The sequence below is a fragment of the Peromyscus californicus genome, unplaced genomic scaffold (assembly GCF_007827085.1).
Source record: "Peromyscus californicus insignis strain IS unplaced genomic scaffold, ASM782708v3 Scaffold_6__1_contigs__length_162567912, whole genome shotgun sequence".
Lineage (NCBI taxonomy): Eukaryota > Metazoa > Chordata > Mammalia > Rodentia > Cricetidae > Peromyscus > Peromyscus californicus.
Genome location: NW_026294584.1, coordinates 20,731,380 through 20,751,028, shown reverse-complemented (window position 1 = coordinate 20,751,028; position 19,649 = coordinate 20,731,380). Strand labels below are relative to the sequence as shown.

At 42.6% G+C, this 19,649-nt stretch overlaps 1 protein-coding gene across 7 annotated transcripts in view; it reads right to left on the bottom strand.

Moving 5' to 3' along the window:
- The window catches only part of Dync1i1 (dynein cytoplasmic 1 intermediate chain 1), a 303,029-nt gene extending 284,928 nt beyond the window's left edge, over nt 1-18,101 (bottom strand). For 2 of the 7 annotated variants that reach the window (XM_052722317.1, XM_052722319.1), the window contains exon 1: nt 17,829-18,099. The gene's annotated coding sequence lies outside the window, so the exon portion shown is untranslated. Of the gene's footprint in view, nt 1-17,828 lie in introns of all 7 variants that reach the window. The other 5 variants (XM_052722315.1, XM_052722318.1, XM_052722316.1 and 2 more) reach the window with 4 other exon arrangements.
- Between the last annotated feature and the right edge of the window lie 1,548 nt (nt 18,102-19,649).

Below are 19,649 nucleotides of genomic sequence, written 5' to 3'. Positions count from 1 at the left end.
TATGAATAGATTAGAACTATTATAGCGCATGCAAATGGAAAAGACTTTCACGGTGTTAGTGTTGGATAGGCAAGCACATACATGTGATTTATTATTGTTTGTGGAAGTTAAAGTGAGAGATCTTTATTGTTTCTACAATTGATAAATTTTAAATTCTAAGTTTACCTCCATCCGTGTTCTTCCTCAAGCAATGATTTTCATGCTGTGATACTCCTGAGTCATGGCATTTACACAAGACATCAGGGTGAACAGGAAAGACTGACGACCATTGATGAAGGAGACTGAGCTGGCCCCAACTAGTCTAGTAGCCATTATCTATGATGTTCACTATCTGGGTATACAAGTAACATGTTACCCACCCACAGGGCACTGGTGAGAAAATCTCACAAAGAATCCCCAGATCAAGTGTCTCTTCTTGTTTAAATCTACAAGCAAACAGAAAGAAAATATAGACTCCATGGAAATGGTAAGGCACATACCCATGGAGGAAGATGTCACTCCAAGATTAACCCACTTTTGTAGCTATTTCTATCTTATCTACAAAAGTAGAGAAAACCCATACTGCCCTGCCAGAAATGCAGGCGCAGAGCAAACTCTTGCAGACGATGTCAGCACAAATGCTGAGTGACACTCCAGGCTTTGGGCATTGGCTATTTGTCCAATCAGCATAATCTTTATACTTTTTTAGAAAGCAAATGGCCATCTGAAAAGCTTCTACAAATACCCAACCTGCCTGGCCTGGCACAGCCTGCCTTGTTTGAATGGATAACTCCATGGTATGAGACAGCATTCAGAGCAGATTTACCCCTCTCTCAAAAAAGCTTAAACCTGCCTGATACTACATGCATTTTTTTAAATCCAGAAACTTCAATTTAGCTACAGCCATTTTCAACCATCTGTCTCTCTGAGTGAACATAGGCTTGTATGTATTAGATTTTAAAGAGAACAAGTTTTGGCAGAAAGAATTGTAAAGTGGTAGGGGAATCTTATCATATTAAGGAGTAAGAAAATATGCAAAGTAGCAATTGACACGAGCTCTTCTATTCCCTTTTCTCTACTAAGCTGCCCTATTCAGGATCACTCCTTGACTTAGTATCAACACAATTAGATGCTTCTCAACCTATCACAGTGTTGCAAAATATCAGAGTAGATGCACAAATGTGACTTCTCCAGCTTGAGTGACAGATGCTGCTGCTGTGGGAATTTAGAAATAGTGCATGGTCACTTTCTATAAGTTAAACTCGATCATTTCTTGAAACCAAACAAACAGGAGGCTGGGTTTCTCCCAACAAGTTGAGAGTTGCCATTTTGTGTTTGTGACTTAATGTGTAATGTAGACTTACATTGATTATGTGTTTATTCATTTCTGGGTACTGGAGGACTTGGACTATGTAAGAATAATCTAGTATTTCAAGGCTGAAATCCATGCCTTAGAAATGCCCATGTGTTAGCAACTGCTAACTCAGATCATATCTGTATTCATAGCTTTATTTTTTTTTTTATTTTATTTTTTTTTTTTTTTGGTTTTTCGAGACAGGGTTTCTCTGTGTAGCTTTGTGCCTTTCCTGGAACTCACTTGGTAGTCCAGGCTGGCCTCGAACTCACAGAGATCCGCCTGGCTCTGCCTCCCGAGTGCTGGGATTAAAGGCGTGCGCCACCACCGCCCGGCTATTCATAGCTTTAATAAGACACAACACCACATAAAAGAGTATGGATGTTCAAGAAACATTTCCTGGTCAAATATGAGCATGTGTTCACATAGGTGTACACACAGTTCCTAACTCCAGATTCCTCTGGGAGATCAGAAAACACTTTCCCATCAGCTCCAGTTTCTGCTCTGCAAATGACTCTTTGCCAAAAGGGAGCAGGGATCAAGAGAAAGATGGGATGGCTTGCCTGATGCAAAGGAAGAGAGAACTCCTTGATATCTGATGAAAGTCCTTCATGCAAGGCAAGAAGAGTCACGTTACTTTATAATGCAATTATTATAATTTAAAATTTTGAAGTTTTTAAATTTTAATTTAATAAATTTTATTATTAAAAAACTTTTAAAAGAAACAAAAGCATCACACACAAAATCAACCGACCCAAAGTCTTAATGAACTTCTCTACAGTTAGCATAGGCATTCCAAATAGAAGCTGAGGAATTTCCCCTTAAATTATATCAAATTTATTTTATGTACTTATCCATTGCCCAAACCAAAAGCTCCATGACAGAATACAACCAGGGAAACAATTAGCTTTATTTCTTCTTTCATGACTCATCTCTGTTGCCTGTATTCAGTCTTTCTTCATCCCGTTATATTGAGCCTTTCTTGTTATCTTTTCTCCATGGTATACCATACCCAAATGTACATTTGTTTACATATATATGTATATGTATACACACACACACACACACACACACACACACACACACACACACACACATATATATATATAATTTTCTAGATACTGTATATGATAAAGAAATATGGGGTTTAAAACTAAAAATTTTAACCAACCCTCAAATATTTTTAAATTAACTCTCTTTTTTTTAAAAGACTTAGAAGCTCCTGTAGTTGGATCCATGATGCTAAATTTATCTTTGTGTTAATTTCACTAAATGACAACTTACTAAGGCTCTATCAAACAAAAGCACTATTCTGGGTATACAGTGGAACTTTACAGAAGTTATCAAAATAGAGTCTGTCTCAAAAATTTATAATATGGTTGGGTTGGAAAACTCCAGCAATGCAGCATGGGAAAATCAGATAAACACAGGAGATAACACAGCATACTACAGACAGCATGCTGGAGCTGGAACATGGAGTGGGTTTTGTGAAGGAGGAGTTGCAGCAGCCAGACGCTGACATGTGCTTAGGATGGGAACTGGGCAACTCTCTGTGAAAGGAGAGCAGTGGGAGCCAGTGACAGAAGCAAGGGCCTGTGTCTTCAGGACAGCACAGTTCAATGAGACTGTAGCATATGGCTGGATAGCTTTTGGGGCCAGAGAGGCCATAAGCAACAAGCTATCCTCTCAGGCTGTAAGTGACCCAAAGCAATTATTTTTCCTTTTTTTGGTCCCTTTGCAATGCAGAGGGAAAATATGTATTTTTAAACATTTAATTACCTTGAAAAATTCAAGCATTTACACATTAAATCAATGCTATCTAATTCAGTGTGTTAACTAATGCCAGCAACTCAAATTAACACTTCCTTACATATCACACCTTTGCTTTACAGCATGAAAACGTGAGAAATTAAGCTTCAAAATAGATACCCTAGCATGCCGAATATACATTCTTTGCATAATAAAAGCATTCAAGATGTGAACTCCATCTCCCAAGTTATCTTATAGTTTTTTGTTTCTCATACTAGAAACAGAGTATTGTTGGGGAGGAGATATGGGCATATGCCTTCGGAAATGATACATTGGTTTGGCGTCTGCTTTGGGGAAGATAGATCAGGTAAATATTACCAAAGTATAATAGGAGATAGTGATTACTGGATAAACAAACAAATCAATGAAAGAATGATCCACAAATGCATGATGGTGTGGCCTGCTTAGAATAGTCAAGAATGAAACAGTCTGCAACATGTCTTGTTGCTTTTTTATTATTATTACCATTATTGCAGCCAGGGTCTTGTTATAAAGCCCAGACTGAACTTTTAATTTTTCAATTGTAGCCTAAGTAGAACTGAAGCTCTTAATGATCTCCCTGCATTTGTCTCCTGAGCACTGGAGTATAGGCATGCGTTGCCACATCTAGGTTTTTTGTTTGGTATTAACGGCTGCTACAAACTCTTAACCTTTTGTCAGCTGCACCTGATGCTTCTACACCATTCTCATGGTTGCTAGGAATTTAATGAGTGCTTGTTGAATAAATCAATGAATGAATATTGCAACCTGAACAGTAAGAGGGGGAAAGACGTAGACGTAGATCATTGCATTTAATGCTTCAGTTTGGCAACAGGCCCCATGCTTAGGTTTGCTCCCCTCTCAACAGCAGGACCTGACCAGAGCAAGGGCAGCTAGTACATAGAATTATAGATTCCTAAATTGGGAGAAAAAATAATGTAGCAGTTACCAAATAGTAGTCTGACCTGTCATAAGCAAGTCCTCACTGGAGGGGACACCTGAAACGCTCTAGAACTAGGAACTCCTTCCTCACAGGTAGCCTAGTCCACTTCATAAATAGCTGAAGGCAAAGCATCTCCGTGATGTTGACTCTGAGTCACAATTGATAAGCGTCCTCACACCTGCTTGCAAGATGAACTCCCTGGGTATAGCCTTTTGCTAGGGTGCAGCCTACAAACTTCATGCTGCTCCCCTCAAACTCCTCCCATTTTGCACTGAAGAATTTGTGTGGATCTCATGGTGATGGCATAGACCTGTAATCCTAGCACTAGGGAACTAGCAGGAGAATCAGAAGTCCAAAGGCAGCTGAGGCAACATGAAACCCTGTCTCAAAAACAAGCAAGAACAATGAAAAAGGAAAGAGGCATGAGAAGGAGGGGCAAGTTCCAGGAGGAGACTGGGGACACAGTGTGTGACCATCTACCAGATGAACCACCCAGCCCTCCCTCCATCCTACCCAGACTCTCAGATGTCAGCCATTTCCTGTGATGGTGATTGCAAGCATGTGGACTTGCCAACCTTCTGAAACCCACAAGTGGAATGTCTCCATGATTCAATCATGAGTTTGTACCCTATTTTATTTTAACATGACCTCAACAGACTTGAATTACCAGGCTAATATAGATGCCAGACTGATAGTCTCAAGATCTCTGACCTAAGGTCACCTCACAAGCCCAAAAAGTGTTGAGTGACTGTCACAGTCTTCTAGTATATCTGCCTTGACTAAGTACTACTCAGGAACAGACAGAACATAGACTCCATGATCCTCAGTCAGAAGGACTAGGATTCAGACTAGGGATGTAGCTCAGTTGGTAGAGTGATTGTCCAATACATCTAGTATAATAGCAAAACTGAGTGTAATGATGCACTTAAGAGGTGGATGCAGGAGGTTAAGAAGTGCAAGGTCATCCTCAGCTACATTTTTAATTAGAGTCCAGCTTGGGATCCATACGCCCCATTCCCCTAAAAACACCCAATGTCAAGAATTATTAAGCCCCTGTTCAGTTGAGTCCCAAATGCCCAATGAGTTACTTCCTTTATCCCTAGAATATTCAACATACCAAAATAACAAAATGAAAAATTAACCCTTTAAGAAATGAAATCTTAGGGGCTGGAGAGATGGCTCAGAGGTTAAGAGCACTGACTGCTCTTCCAGAGGTCCTGAGTTCAATTCCCAGCAACCACATGGTGGCTCTCAACCATCTGTAATGAGATCTGGTGCCCTCTTCTGGTCTGCAGACATACATGCAGGGAGGACATTGTATACACAACAACAAAAAAAAAAAAAAAAAAGAAAAGAAATGAAAACTTAACTGAGATTTATTCTTTCAAGTTTTGCCATGGCACTAGGAAGTGGATATTCTCATCATCAATTCTATTTTATAGATGAAGAAAATGGGGTGCAGGCAGACAGAGAGACTCGAATGTATAGTAAGTGGCCAGATTAGAACTTGAATCTGAGTTCCTAGTCATGTTAATCCATTCCCTCTTAGTCATGAATACTTGGTGTTTTTCTTCTTATATCACATGAAATCTAAGAACAAAAGAGGAGAATGAGGACTAAAACATCAATAGAAATGGTTTTGCTACAATAAAACTGAATTTGTTCAGCTGTCAGTTTCAAAGGAGGGAACGTTCAGAGAAGTGAGTGTTGCTCATAGAGGGCACACTCTAAGTCCTAAATTAATATTCTTGACCAAAATTGAAAAACTGCTAAAAAAAAGCGCTAATTTTTAATATTACACACATTTTTATTAATTATCAATAAAAATCCAGATATGGAAGCTCAGTCCTCTAAAAATGTACTTTCATCATGTTGCTAATAGTAATTCCTATACATTTAATATTCTCAAACAAAAACAGGCATTCTTTCAGGTGCTACCAGAGTTGGATGACGTCTTCAGAGTTACTGTCTAGGAAGTGGTTATCATCAGCATAGGCAGCTCTCATGCCAACCCTTCTCCCTTCTGATGTCTTTTGGTTTCGTTATTGTTGTTGTTAGTTGCAAAAATTCCAGTTCCTTTCCCATATGACAACATTCAAGGAGTCACTGAAAGAAGGTGAGACTCTGTGACTGACTTTTGCCAATGAAATGCAAGCCAGAAAAGCCAGTCATGGGTCACTTGACAAACGCAGCGTCCATTCCATGTGCAATGTTGGTGTAGTGACGGGAGGATGGTTCAAGCTGAAGCCTCCAAGTTTGGGGTCTGCAGTGTATATGATGGGCAGGGTCCTGGCTGACCCACAGTGCACATGAAGCACTATTGCTCTGTTGAAGAATGGGAATTGTTTCTTTCTGTATTATCACACAGCCTGACCTGATCATTACAGCCCATGGCCCAACTCCATCCCAGTGAGCCAAGATTCTGGTTGCTCTCATATTCCCTGAGTTAGTGTTGGAAACTACCAAGGACACTTCTCCTGCCTCTGGCTGTGGAGTGTCCCGTGAAGAAGGTGTAAGTATAAGAAAGCACCAAGTCCTTATTCCTGGGTCCAAAAGAAATTCCAATTCCCCAAACCCCAAAAAGTAGTCCAAATATCCAGAAATGAGCTCATCCTGGGCTATGGGAGAATTTCTGGTTGTTAGAGAAAAGCCAGCATTCCTCAGGAACTTGTGAAACTGATTCCCACCTACCAAAAGGAGTCATTTCCCTTACCTATAGCAGAAGGGACATATGGCTACCTGTGGTACCTATCAGTGTATCAAAGCTCATGCTGGCCTTCAGACTTCCTCAGTATCACAAATACCTGTTACACATTTCAAAGCCCATGCTAGCATCCTAGCCCTTCTCATTTCCTCCTCACTCTAAACTCTCTCCAACTCATAGCCTTCCCTAACCCCAGCTACTCATTTGTGTACAACCCTGCTATTCTCAATGTGTTTGCTTGCTCTGTCTCTGTGCTCTGCTCCTGATTTTATCACCATGTTTTTGCTTTTCTCTATCCCCTGTTATTCTCCCCTCACTCACAGACGGCCCTGGCCATATCCAGCCTGATGGTCATGTTCAGTCTTCTACTTTCTCTCTCACCTCTGATCTCTTCCAGATACTTCTGGCTGTTCTCTCTCTCTCTCTCTCTCTCTCTCTCTCTCTCTCTCTCTCTCTCTCTCTCTCTCTCTCTCTCATATCTACAATAAAAACCTTCCCTTTAACCATATCATGGAGTGGTCATATTCTCAGTTTTTACTAATATTTGAGTTTATGAAACCAGTTTAAAGCAGCTTTGGTTTTGTGTTTTTCTTAAAAGAGCTGAGAAAACACTCTTCATGTGCTGCTCACATTTACCTGTCCAGTGTTCCAGAAAGGAATCATGTGGTTGACCAGATGTACCCAGTGCCCTCACCCCTCCTACAAAGTAAACTCTGCTAATGTTCCTGAAGTACAGAATTGCCCAGCTTGCACAGAATGCAGCAAAGAAAGAAGACACTGGGAAAGAGTATTTTCTTCTCATCCACAAATGCTTTCTTCCTCACTTTCAAAAAAAATCTCTAATTTGTTGGATCTCATGGGTAGTTATTCATATTTATTTTAGAAAACTTCAAGGAAACTGAGCACAGTTCCCTTTTATATTGAGTGACATGAGATATAGGATTTCACCCTTGTCTGAGGTGATGATTGCTTTTCAGCAGGATTGAAAATATTAAAAAGTTTGAAAGAGGGAGCAAGGAAACATGTAAGGCCAAACCCTCCCCTTACACTGTCCCTAGGTGGTGTATATTTACATGTGCAGATCTAGCTTGACATTTTAACTGAGGTGAACAGATTCCTACTTTCCTCAGGGCCTGAGGCATTCAAACAGGGAGGATCCTCTTTCCCAGTGGGAATAACCTATACCTTTCCAAGAGTGAACAAAGCCACACTTACAAAGGAAGTGAGCAGAGAAAGGTTTTGTTATTCTTCTTCCACAACATACATACCATTTCCCACAACCCCTTGCTATTTTGATACTAGTCAGGTGGACAGTGTAACAGGAGAGGCACGTCATTTGAAAAGAGGACAGTGTCTAAGTGCATAGTCCCCCCCTGGGCCAGTTGCCCTTTTAGTGACCAAACCCTCCAACTACAGACATTCCACAATTCTGTTCTGAGACTAGGCTCTCAGGTCATCTGCACTCTCACACATTTTTAATATTCAAAAGCTTGATAAATATGTAAACACTTCCATACAGTGCACTATGAAACCTTAACAGCATTCTAAAGGGAAGACCATAGTCTAATGCAATTGGTGAAATCTACATCTTGTCCAACAAAGAAATAGGTACAATTTCAGGGCAAACTGAGAAGACACTCTAGCTTACATTCTGCAAAGAAAACTGTAGACAAGTGAAATTAAATGTTTCATCACCATTTATTCAATAGCACCATTTCAAATATACTCATTATTGTGGCTTCACATTGGGCATTGTAATAAAATATAAGTTGAATAATAAGTCAAAGTTTTTTTTCCATCACATTAGCCTTGAATCATAGTACTAAACTGTAAAGAGTGTCAGATGGAAAACCAGGTCCAAAGATTTAGTCTAAGAGGGACTAATTGGTAAAGTCCTGGCTGTCTACACATGAAGAACCCTGGCAACTACCTAAAAAGGTTCAGCATGGTTGTGTGAACCCAGGGAGACAGAGACAGGATGGTCTCTGGAGCTCTCTGGCCAACCAGTCTAGGTAACTGAGTGAGGTCCAAGTTCAGTGAGATACCCTGACTCCAAAAACGGAGGCATGAAGAGACTGAGGAAGATACCCAGTAACACTGGCCTTTAGCCTCCACACATGTGCCCACATACAAGCACACCTGCATACCATACAGGACATATCTGTACATCATGTCAATACATATTCTCTATATGTCTGTCTATCTTTGTCTGTTTCTATCTCTCTATCTCAAAAGAATTAATTTAAGGGCTTCACAGAGGAAAACATGAGCCCCAGTCCATCCAGTCTGCTGTTTCTGGAAGAGAAAGCCCCCAAGACTCCCCTTGTCACAACAGAGATGTGTCACATGATCACAATTTAGGGAAGAAAGGCTTTCAAAATCCTAGGCATTGCCAGGCCCAAATGCACAATAGGTCCAGACTCATAATGGGTGCTACATTTTAGGAAGTGATTTTTTTTTCACCAAATATTGCTGGGGATGCTGTGAATGTGTTGCTCTGATTGATTGATAAATAAAACACTGATTGGCCAGTAGCCAGGCAGGAAGTATAGTATAAGTGGGATAAGGAGAGAGGAGAATTCTGGGAACAGGAAGGCTGAGTCAGGAGTTGCCAGCCAGAGACAGAGGAAGCAAGATATGAAAGTACCGGTAACCCACAAGACACATGGCAACTTATAGATTGATAAAAATGGGTTGATTTAAGATATAAGAACTGGATAGCAAGAAGCCTGAGCCATTAGGCCAAACAGTTTAAATAATATAAGTATCTGTGTATTTATTTGGGTCTGAGCGACTGTGGGTCCGGGCAGGACTGGAGATAACTCCAGCAGCAAAACATATTAAAATGGCCTAAAGGGGAGGAATCCAATCTTTTAAGAAAATTAAGTGGGATTTATTCTGTCTTCTATTTGAGATCAACTAAAGCCTGATGTGGGTTTTCTCTATGTCAGAGCCTCTGCTGGGAGACAGAAAGATGTATTGGGGAACTTGGACTCTGTCAGGGAAGCAGGCAAATACATCAATAAGTGTAAGCCAAAATAATGTGTTCATGAGGAGCTTATCATTGGTTCCCAGCAGGGCAAGACTGTCTCCTCTCCAAAGAAGAGGAGGGTAAGACAGCAATGTCTGCTGTTGGGCCAAGGAAAGCATCTTCCATGGATGGAGCATGTACCATCCACAGGGCCGTGTGTACTCTCTGTCAATAATCTCACTAACTCTCTGGACTGGGCAATTATCCCTATTGACAGATGAATAAGCTGATGCTCACGTAGGCAGTGGGTAGGCCATCTCACATCTTCTTCCTGCTACTTCATGCTGCCTTTTAGATGCCGTGTTCCAGTCATCTAGTCAAAGGCCAAAGTAATGGGCTAAAATTGCACAGAAATTTTTAACAAGAAAACTAGAGAATTTTAAGAAGGGTTTCTTGACCTTGGCATCACTGAAAGTTTAGGCCAGATAATTCTTTGCTCTGGGGTCTGTCTTGTCCACCATCTGCCCATACTTCTCCCTACAACTGCCAGTTGCACACTCTTTGCCTAGGGTGATAAAATTGTCCAGACATGGCCCAGTGTTCCAAGGATCACTGAACTTCCCTTAGCTAAAGGTCCTAGGATCTCTTAGCTAAGAACCATCAGTCTGAAAACACACCAAAATGGCTTTTGTTTTTTTCTTATGGAAAGTCTTTAAGCAGAAGGAGGAGCTATCCACACAGTCACCTTTCTCTGAAAGCTAGAGATGGCCCTGTCCACTGTGCAGTCCTTCCTGCCCCCCTCTTCTCTAATATAACCATAAAGGAAAAGGGGTCTGGTTCCAAAAACTGCACCACAGCATAGAGCACCGGGCCACATAGAGGCTGTCTAGAAGAAGCATGAAGGGAGGAGCTAATGACACTCATTTCTAGACCTGCAACTTCTGTCTGTCTGCTCTCCTAAAGCTGGTCTGACGGAGAATGTGCCCCAGTGGGGACTCCAGTCTCGTCTCCATGTATAAAGGCATTTCTTCCACACTACTGGAGACAATAAAAAGTACAAGAAGGAAGGGAGGGAGGGAGGAAGAAAGGGAAAGAGAAAGGAAGGAAGGAAAGAAGGAAGAAAGGAAAAGGAAGGAAGGGAAATACCCATACACACATAGAAGGAAGGGAGGGAAAGATGGAGGGAGGAAGAAGGGAGGTCCAATTTTTAGTGAGTTTTGATCACATGCTATAAAAATATCCCTTTGCTAAAGGAACCTTCTACATAGTTATTATAGTATTTATATATTAATTGAATTCATGCAGGTGTCATTATTTTATCTTTAAATGTCAAAGTTCATGATGTTCTGAGAATTACAATTGAATTCTTTTCTTTTCCTTGCATGAGTGTGTGTGATCTGTTTGTGTGGTGTGGAGGCATATGACTGGCATGTGTGTCCACAGGTGCACACACCCATGCATACACAGAAGTCAGGACATTTGCTGCCCTTCACTATCCATCTCCGCTTCATTCCCTTGAAACAAGGGCTCTCGCTGAACTTGTGGCTGGGTTAGCAGCCAGCAGTTCTCAAGAACACTCCTGTCTCCAGCCCCTCCAGTGTTGGGGGTACCTGCCACCACATCCAGCTTTTTATATGGGTTCGGGCATTTGAACTCGGGTATTCATGATTACACAGCAAACATTCCTACCCACTGAGCTATCCACAGACCCCTCATGGTAATTATTAAAATCCATCATGAGAAACATTAGATGCCAACCAAAAAATGTGACAGAATTATTATTATTTTTTGTTTTAGGAATCATTGTGTTAAATCATAATGAAGTTCACTAATAACCTGTGCCATGTTGGTCTGTTGGCTAAGGACATAGTCACACACTAAAGTATCTCAGATCTGCCTCTTTCAGTGCAAAGAATGTCCTTAACCATAACAGTCATGCTTTATGCATTTGCCATACTGTTGGAACTAGCTATTCTATACCACAAAATAAAACAATGGGGTGTGCTGTAAGAAGACAAGAAAACAGCTGAGTGTAAAGGTTAAGCCTTAAGCAGAATCTTGAAAGTGAGAGGTTACTGCCCTCCACATCTCCATGTCTCTAATATCACTTCAGGGTTGATGTGTGCTGCAGACAGAGCACTAAGGATGTGTGGTGAGTTCAAGGCCTCCGAGGACTTAGTGCAGAGACAGTGTTCCAGGTCTCAGCATTTTCCCTGTAGCAGAGAGGCCCCAGAAGATGGGAAACCTGGAAGGAATTGTATCTTTGCAACAAAGAGTCTTGAGCTGCTGCTAGCCCGGGCAGATTGTCTTTGAGCCGGGTTAGGGAGGGCATTGTGCATTTGCTTTTGTACAAGAGGCTTGGAGACACACGAGAGGCACATGAGTGAGGCTTCATCTTCAATCAATGAGAACAGGCCACACTGAGAAATGTATATATTTTGTATTCTTTCTGATAAGACGTTCAGGCTTTTCCTATCAGCGTGTGAGCATGTTCTTGAAGGATGCTGAGTACTGTCAGAATAAAAAGTTACATTGAATAATACTTTTGGCAACCCACATGGATAGCAAAACAAATAGATGCGATAGGAAGAGAATGAATGGACTTTGGAGTTAGGCTAATCTGTATTTGAAATCTAACACTTCCTTAGCTGGCCTCATGTGGCCTGGGACTAGTGGCTGGATTTTCCAAGCATCTCCTTGTTTGTGTAAGAAGATACGAGCATCTACCTTCCAGGATGTTGGAGTGATTTGATGAACCACTGTGTCAGTAATAAAGCTCCAACTGTTGCTCCAGGTAATTGTCAGAAGAATGGACCACTGCTCCAGCCATGGCCGCTGCTGGAGGTTTCACCTGGTTGCAGACTGAGCTCATGTAGATGTTTTTAACACCTGGGTTCTAGGTGAAATGCCAGCAAGATGACACATAAGAACATTGTTTTTTCTTGGCTAGCCCTGGCACAGTGCTTTTGCCTTGATACATTTCAGCAGTGACTTCCATGCCCCCTTCTTTAAAACCGGTGGTTCTTAACCTCATTTTATTTGAAAATATGTTAATTTCCCTTAAAATATTTATGCAGATAGACATAAAATATTATGTCAACAAGATTCAGTGCCTACCCCGAAACTTCATGTGCATTCTTTCCAGTGTGACCAATAACAACAACAACAATAATAACAATAATAATAATAATAATAGAATCAGGGAGACTGTGTACCCACCCAGGATTTCTTCCAGACTAGCACATAGGCAGGAGAGTTTACATTATGGCAAGATTCACTCTAGCACTCTTGTGCCAGCCTTCCTACACAGTAAAGCAAAGGACACAAGCCCAGGATGTGCATGGGGGGTGGCAACCTGAGGTATACTTAAAACATCCATCTATTTATTGTTCCAGCAAAGTACCCAAGCAAATACATGATCTCACGTTTTCTAGGTGATATAAAAGTCACACATTTTTAATACAAAGAATCTATGGTCAAGGGAACAGAAATTTGTGTAACTTTGAAGTCTTCTTTTAAAGAGGGAGGGGATTCCTGTGCTCATTGCATGGGTTGGCTGTTTGAAACCTGGGGCCTATACAGGATTGCTTGGCTCGGCCTGGGAGGAGGGGACTGGACTTACCTGGACTGAGTCTACCAGGTTGATCTCAGTCTGTGGGGAAGGCTTTGCCCTGGAGGAGATGGGAATGGGGGGGGGGGCTGGGGGGAAGATGAGGGGGGCGGGAGTGGGGAGAACAAGGGAATCCGTGGCTGATATGTAGAACTGAATTGTATTGCAAAATAAAGAAAAAAAAAAAAGAGGGAGGGGATTCAATGTTTTATTTTAAAGGGTCAATAAATGAAGCTTGAGTTTATGATATCATCCACAGTTACCAATCAGGTGACAAAAAATATGGCTACACTGTGAACGTCAAGGATAATCTAAGAGAAAACGTTTGTCAGGGGAGTTTTTAGGGTAAAAGTAGGCCGTGGCAGCCCCAACAAGCTGTGCTAGCCCACTTATCCCTGACACACTGGTTGAAGAGATAACAGTGAAAAGTACAGAAAGGAGATTTGTTCATCATGGACACCTTGGGGAAAGGAACAAATAAAGGGGTCCAGTGACCCCAAGCTTGTCTTTGAGGTACTGCTGTGAAGTTTTTGTTTAAATAGAGGCAAGAGGTATGTATAACTGAACAGCCGTCCTACTGGCCCTCACTAGGCTGAAGTCTAGGCCATAAGATTGTTTGCCAAATGTCACAAGTGTGTGAAATCTCTTCCTAGGAGGCAAGTTCCTCCTCTTATTGACTCCAGGACTTCAGCCTTTCCCTTCCCTACATAAGGTTTTCTGAGAACTTGTAAATAGTTGGTGTGGATTAGTGTGATAACACAAGTGTCTCTTCTTAAAAGATGACTTCTGCCAGGTGGTGGAGGTGCATGCTTTTAATCCCAGCACTCGGGAGGCAGAGCCAGGTGGGTCTCTGTGAGTTAGAGGCCAGCCTGGTCTACAAAGTGAGATCCAGAACAGGCACCAAAACTACACAGAGAAACTCTGTCTCGGAAAAAAAAAAAAAAAAAAAAAAAGAAGAAGAAAGAAAGATGTCGTCTGCCAGGACAGTTACATTCTACTTTCTGTTATTGTTGTTATCGTTATCATAGGGCAATAACCAAGATGGATGAATTCTGGAGTAGAGCTGCTAGACCTGGTTTGAATCATACTTCCACCATTTAGTAACCATGACCTCTATATCACTTAGTTGCATGTTTAAGTGGTCTCTACCTCATGGATCCAACTGAGGGACTGTATAAATTTGAAAGACGTTATAAGATAGTTCTGTTAGTAATATAAATTAGGATAGAAAGTGAATCAGGTCATTTTGGACTTACCAAAATAAGATAGATAGTGGAATTATTTTCTCTGAACTTGTCAAATGCAAATGGACTAGACATTGGTTAGGTATTTATTGCTTGTATATATGGTATATGATTATTGTACTTTTGTATAGTTTTTCTTATATTAGTTATAACTTTTTTTCCTTTTTTCTTTTTATTAAAATAGAAAAGGGGAAATATGGTGATATTTTACTTGTACTGAAATGTGATTTTATTTGTATATTAATAAATAAAGTTGCCTGGGGTTCAGAGCTAATAGCAAGCCATAGCAAGAGCCAGGTGGTAGTGGCCCACACCTTTAATCCCGGTCACATGACAGACAGATCTCTGTGTGTTCAAGGATACAGCCAGCATGGAGACACACACCTTTAATCTCAATACCAACCATAGAAGACCTGGAGGTCTGTATAGACAGGTAGTGACGAGGAGGTCATGTGGTTGGGTTTACAACCAATGAGAAGGCAGAACAGAAAGTCAATAAAAAGACAGATATACAGGAAGTAGCTCTCTTTCTGAGGGGAAGGACAGCAGAGGCAGTGAAGGGAAAGAAAGGGTTTTTAGTATCAGCTCTTAACTACTGCTCTGACCTCTTGGGCTTTTAAATCTGCATTTGGCTCTGTGTTTCTATTTTAATAAGACAGCTACATCTACAAGGGACAAAAAAGAAGTAACAAGAAAAAAGCCTACTACCCAGTATCTGAAGTTAAAGCAATCAGCCCCACTTCATAGTCTGGAAGTGTGGTTACAGGTGGAGGCCTGGGCTTCTAGAGCAAAACCCTAGCCACTTAACTTAAGTGAACTTTGGGAAGTTACTTGATATCTGCATGACATAATTCTTAATCTTTAAAATAGGATTATAAGCTATGTCTGTGTCATTAAGTTTTCCTGTAAGGTTATTTTAAAAATACAAGTGAGGAGATATTAAAATGGAATCCCTGAAAAAGTACTCAATACATCTTAGTCGCTGTTCTTACCAGCCTTGGTGTGTTTGGTGAACACAGTGTGAGGGGAATAAAGCAGAAATAAATGATACTTAGTTTCCATGGATGTCTGTGATCCCTTCATTTGGTGCTTCTTTAAGTGATAAAAAGAAACAGGGAAGAAGGAGATGTCCCTAAGACTGAAGGCTAAAGCCCTGCTATGAGACCAGCCTGGGATTAAAAGCTTGATATTCATTTTACACTATTGGCCTACATAGCTGTCTGAACACACAGAGTGTGTGGATTTCCTGTGAACCTTTTGAGCAACACTGGACTCAAAGTTCAGCAGATGCAGACTGGGGGGTTGATATTTTTAGGAAAGACAAATGTTAGAGGAAATTTCACAGTGCCTCCTCTTAAACAGAAAGTATGATAGCAGAAAGGCCCTTCAACTGTCTCAGCAGGTCGTCAGAAACTAAGCACAGCAGACCAGGAGTTTACTGACTCTGCCCTTTTCAACTGTGCATTGAGTTTCTTCTCTGCCCATAACCCCACCCACCATTCTCCATAAAAATGCAAGTAAGCTTTTAATGGACAACCAACCCATGGCACATATTCAACAGCAAAGTGGTCAGAGCAGGCAGTGGGCAGAAGGCATGAACCAGCCTTGTCTGCCTCAGGAGGACAGTGCACAAAAGGCTGCAGCATTTCAGAGATCCATGCAGGTGCAGAGACGCCAGAACCCTGACGCCAGACAGAGATGCACAAGTGTTCTCGGCCAGAAATAGTGCCAGAGCCTGGGCAGGTGGAAAAGGTACACTGACTGCTACTCCTGTACTGTGCTGGGTGCTTTTAAAGGACTATCTCATGATCACTGGATCCTCAGATCTCACATCCTGAAGAGCTGGTTCCAGTGAAGAGAACATTGTGCCTTAGTGCTAGAACTGCTGGATTTTGTTCCACTAAGAATCATGGTCAGAACAACATAGTTAATTCCATTTCCCTATAGCTAACCTTTAGGAACAAGCTTGGCATTGTAAAAAAAAAAAAAAAACAAAAAAAACAAAAAACAAAAAAAAAACCCAGAGGCAGTATTACTCATGTTCTCAAGAGGTCCCCAAGGATGCAATTTGCACTGGATGTTCCCATATCAAAGTTACCAGTACTCTAACACTGATCAACACATTTCCCCCCAATAACTTCCACAATTGCACAAAATTATTCTGGGGACAGTTCTTCATCGCCATGCTATAAGCCAAGGCTCTTACACAGTTACTGTCATGCTTCGCTGTTAGCTAAGCTTCCTGCTAGTCTGTAATGTCTGGAAGCAATTCTTCCCCAACTCTGAACTGCATCAAGCAAGTCTGTAATGCTCATTCTGAAGACAACTCCAGCAAGAAAATGGCTGGCTACTTGTTCCTGCCTTAGGTGTGGTGGAGTCCAGGACTGCCAGTATGTTTATTCCATTTTCTGCCTTTCCTAGATCCTCCGGTTTCCTAAGTGATTTCCTTTCCTGGTCCTCAGCCTCCGATTAACCTTAGCCGGGGTAGATGTCATGAGACTCCCGTACACTCAGTTCCCTACCAGGGCTGCCAGGATCCCTGCTCTGATGACGACTCACAGCTTTATATGGCCAGAGCAATTCCGGGTGGGAGTGGGGGAAGGAGAGCCAGGCAGCTGCGAAGGTGTTTACCAAAACACACCCCAGCCACTTTTTTTTTTTTATTTTATCCAGCAGAGAGAGAGAAACTGGCATCTTGCATGAGTGTTTAATTAAAGCTCGGTTGGAAGTGCAGTCGCCCCCTCCGACTTGGCTGGTAGCAACAGCATCCAAGAGCTGTGCAGACAGCTCGGAAATGTAATCAAACAGCATCCTTTCCCTCACTCCGCAGCTCTCTCTTCCCAGGGGCCGTTAGCTGGTGGTAGCCCACAGGGGTGCAGACAGCACAGCCGCAGGGCTTTTGCTCCCCCAGAGAAGACCAAGGCGAAGCACCTTGGCTTGCCTCTCCCAGCACACAAGGTGGGCCACAAGGTGAGGACACCCTTGACCCTTCCTTCTCTGCCTGTGCCTCTCCACTCCTGGGGAGCTGCAGCAGGGGCTGCCGCTGGAGGGCTCCAGCCTGGGGCACCAGAGTACGCAAGAGCCTGGGGAAGGGGCCCAGGCTGTGCCCAGTGGTGGCTGCAGCGGTCACCGCTACCGTGCTGCTCCCGGTGTCCTGCGGATGCCACCAGGGCGGAGGGCCACGGAGGGCTACTGAGGGGCTGCGCCGAGACGCGACCTCCCACCCACCGGTTACCTGGACGCTGTCCTCGGAGGCTCACCGGGGCGGTGGAGGAGGCACGGGAGGACGGAGAGCGGCGGGCCCGCGCCGGCAGGATGTGCTGTCTCACGCTGCGCGCTTAGGCTTGCGCTCCTCCCGGAGCGATCACTTCCTCTCTCCTGAGCCTGACACTGACAGCTCCCAGCACCCGGGCTGCGGGGCTCGCCCCGCCCACGGCCCACACCCTCCACGCCCGCGCCTCCCGCGGGAGGGCCTCCGCACAGCGCAGCGCAGCGCAGCACCGCCTCGGCCAGCCCTGCCGCGTGGAGGGAACCCGGGGACAGTCAGTCCTCCGCCGCGGGCGGCGCACACCTAAGTTACTGCAAAGGAGAGCCGAGGAGTGTGCCAAGCTCCAGATGATTTCCTCTGTGGGCAACTTTCATTCCCAGACAGAGAAACTTTAAGTCTTATAAACAGAAAGAGACAAGTTTAGATCGATCCGTGCTATACAGGTGGGGCTGGACCTAGATTTTCCCAGAGATACACAAACACACATAGGCACAGACACACACACACACACACAAACATATACATTATACCTGTGTGAATTTATTAATATATGCATACATGTAAATACTATATACATGTATAGACACATACGTACATGTATGCATACAGGAATATTAACCACTAATAAGCTGAGGAATGGACTTTAGGATATTAGGAAGTGTGAGACTGGCATCATTTTGTAGATGGGCTTTTCATCATCTCGCTTGAACATCCTGGCTATCACTATGCAGATGAGAGTGTAAATATGTGGAAAGCAGCTACTGTTCTCTAATTGTTCTGTTGGTCTCTACATTCAGTGTCTGATGTCTCGTAGATACTCAAATATTTGGAATTTTATCAATTGGCAAGTGCAACGGCAATTTCAAAATAAGATCCAATGAGTACAATGTCTTATCTATCATTGCTTCAATTTTTACTTCCTGGCTGGTCGTTTTTGATCATAGAAAGAGCTAAAGTGTGTGGCAGTGGGGTGGGGGTCGAGGAGAGGGAGGCTAAATATTTTTAGGTTGTAGAGATGGAAGATAACCCAAGAAAGACGATGCTATGCAATATATACCATCACCGTGCACTGGAGACACTCGATGCTGGTCTACTCTATATGCATTTTCTTTTAAAATTTCCATAACCCAATATAGTAGACAAAATGCTATGCAACCTGTGTGATGCCTAATTAACCTGACTGGATCTGAAATCAACTAGAAGACACGCTCCTGGGCACACCTGTTAGGTGTTTTCTTGATCAGATTATGTGAAATGGGGAGACCCTCCCCCTCTAATAAATGTGGGAAACATTTTCCCGGGGATCCTTTCCTATTCCTTTCCCATGGTGCTGACAAGTTCCTCTAACTTGTTCACAATGTGTCCAGTTCATCTACTCTGTTGCTATTGCTGCCACGTGCTGTTCTTAGACAAAATCAGAGCCAGCTTTCTCCAGTCTTCCAGAGTGAGCCAAAGACCAGGGGCTCTGCAGGAATTTCTCAGCCCTCTGCACCAGACAGGAGCTGCAGGAACATCCAGCCTCTTAACTGAGCAGCTACTGGGTTCGTGATCTCTCTTATATGATGATAGCCATTGTTCGACCACCTACACTGTATCCTGTAGGCCAATTTAAAAAGTCCTCTTTTAATAAATATCCATTCTCTCAGTTCTGTCCCTCTACAGAGCCCTGAGCAGTATAACCTTGCAAAAAGAATTTGAGCTTCTGAGAAGTTACAAAGTGCCACAGCTCCCTAGCAACCAACCTGGGATTTGAATTCCCTGTACTCCAGCATTCAACTTTCCTGGTAA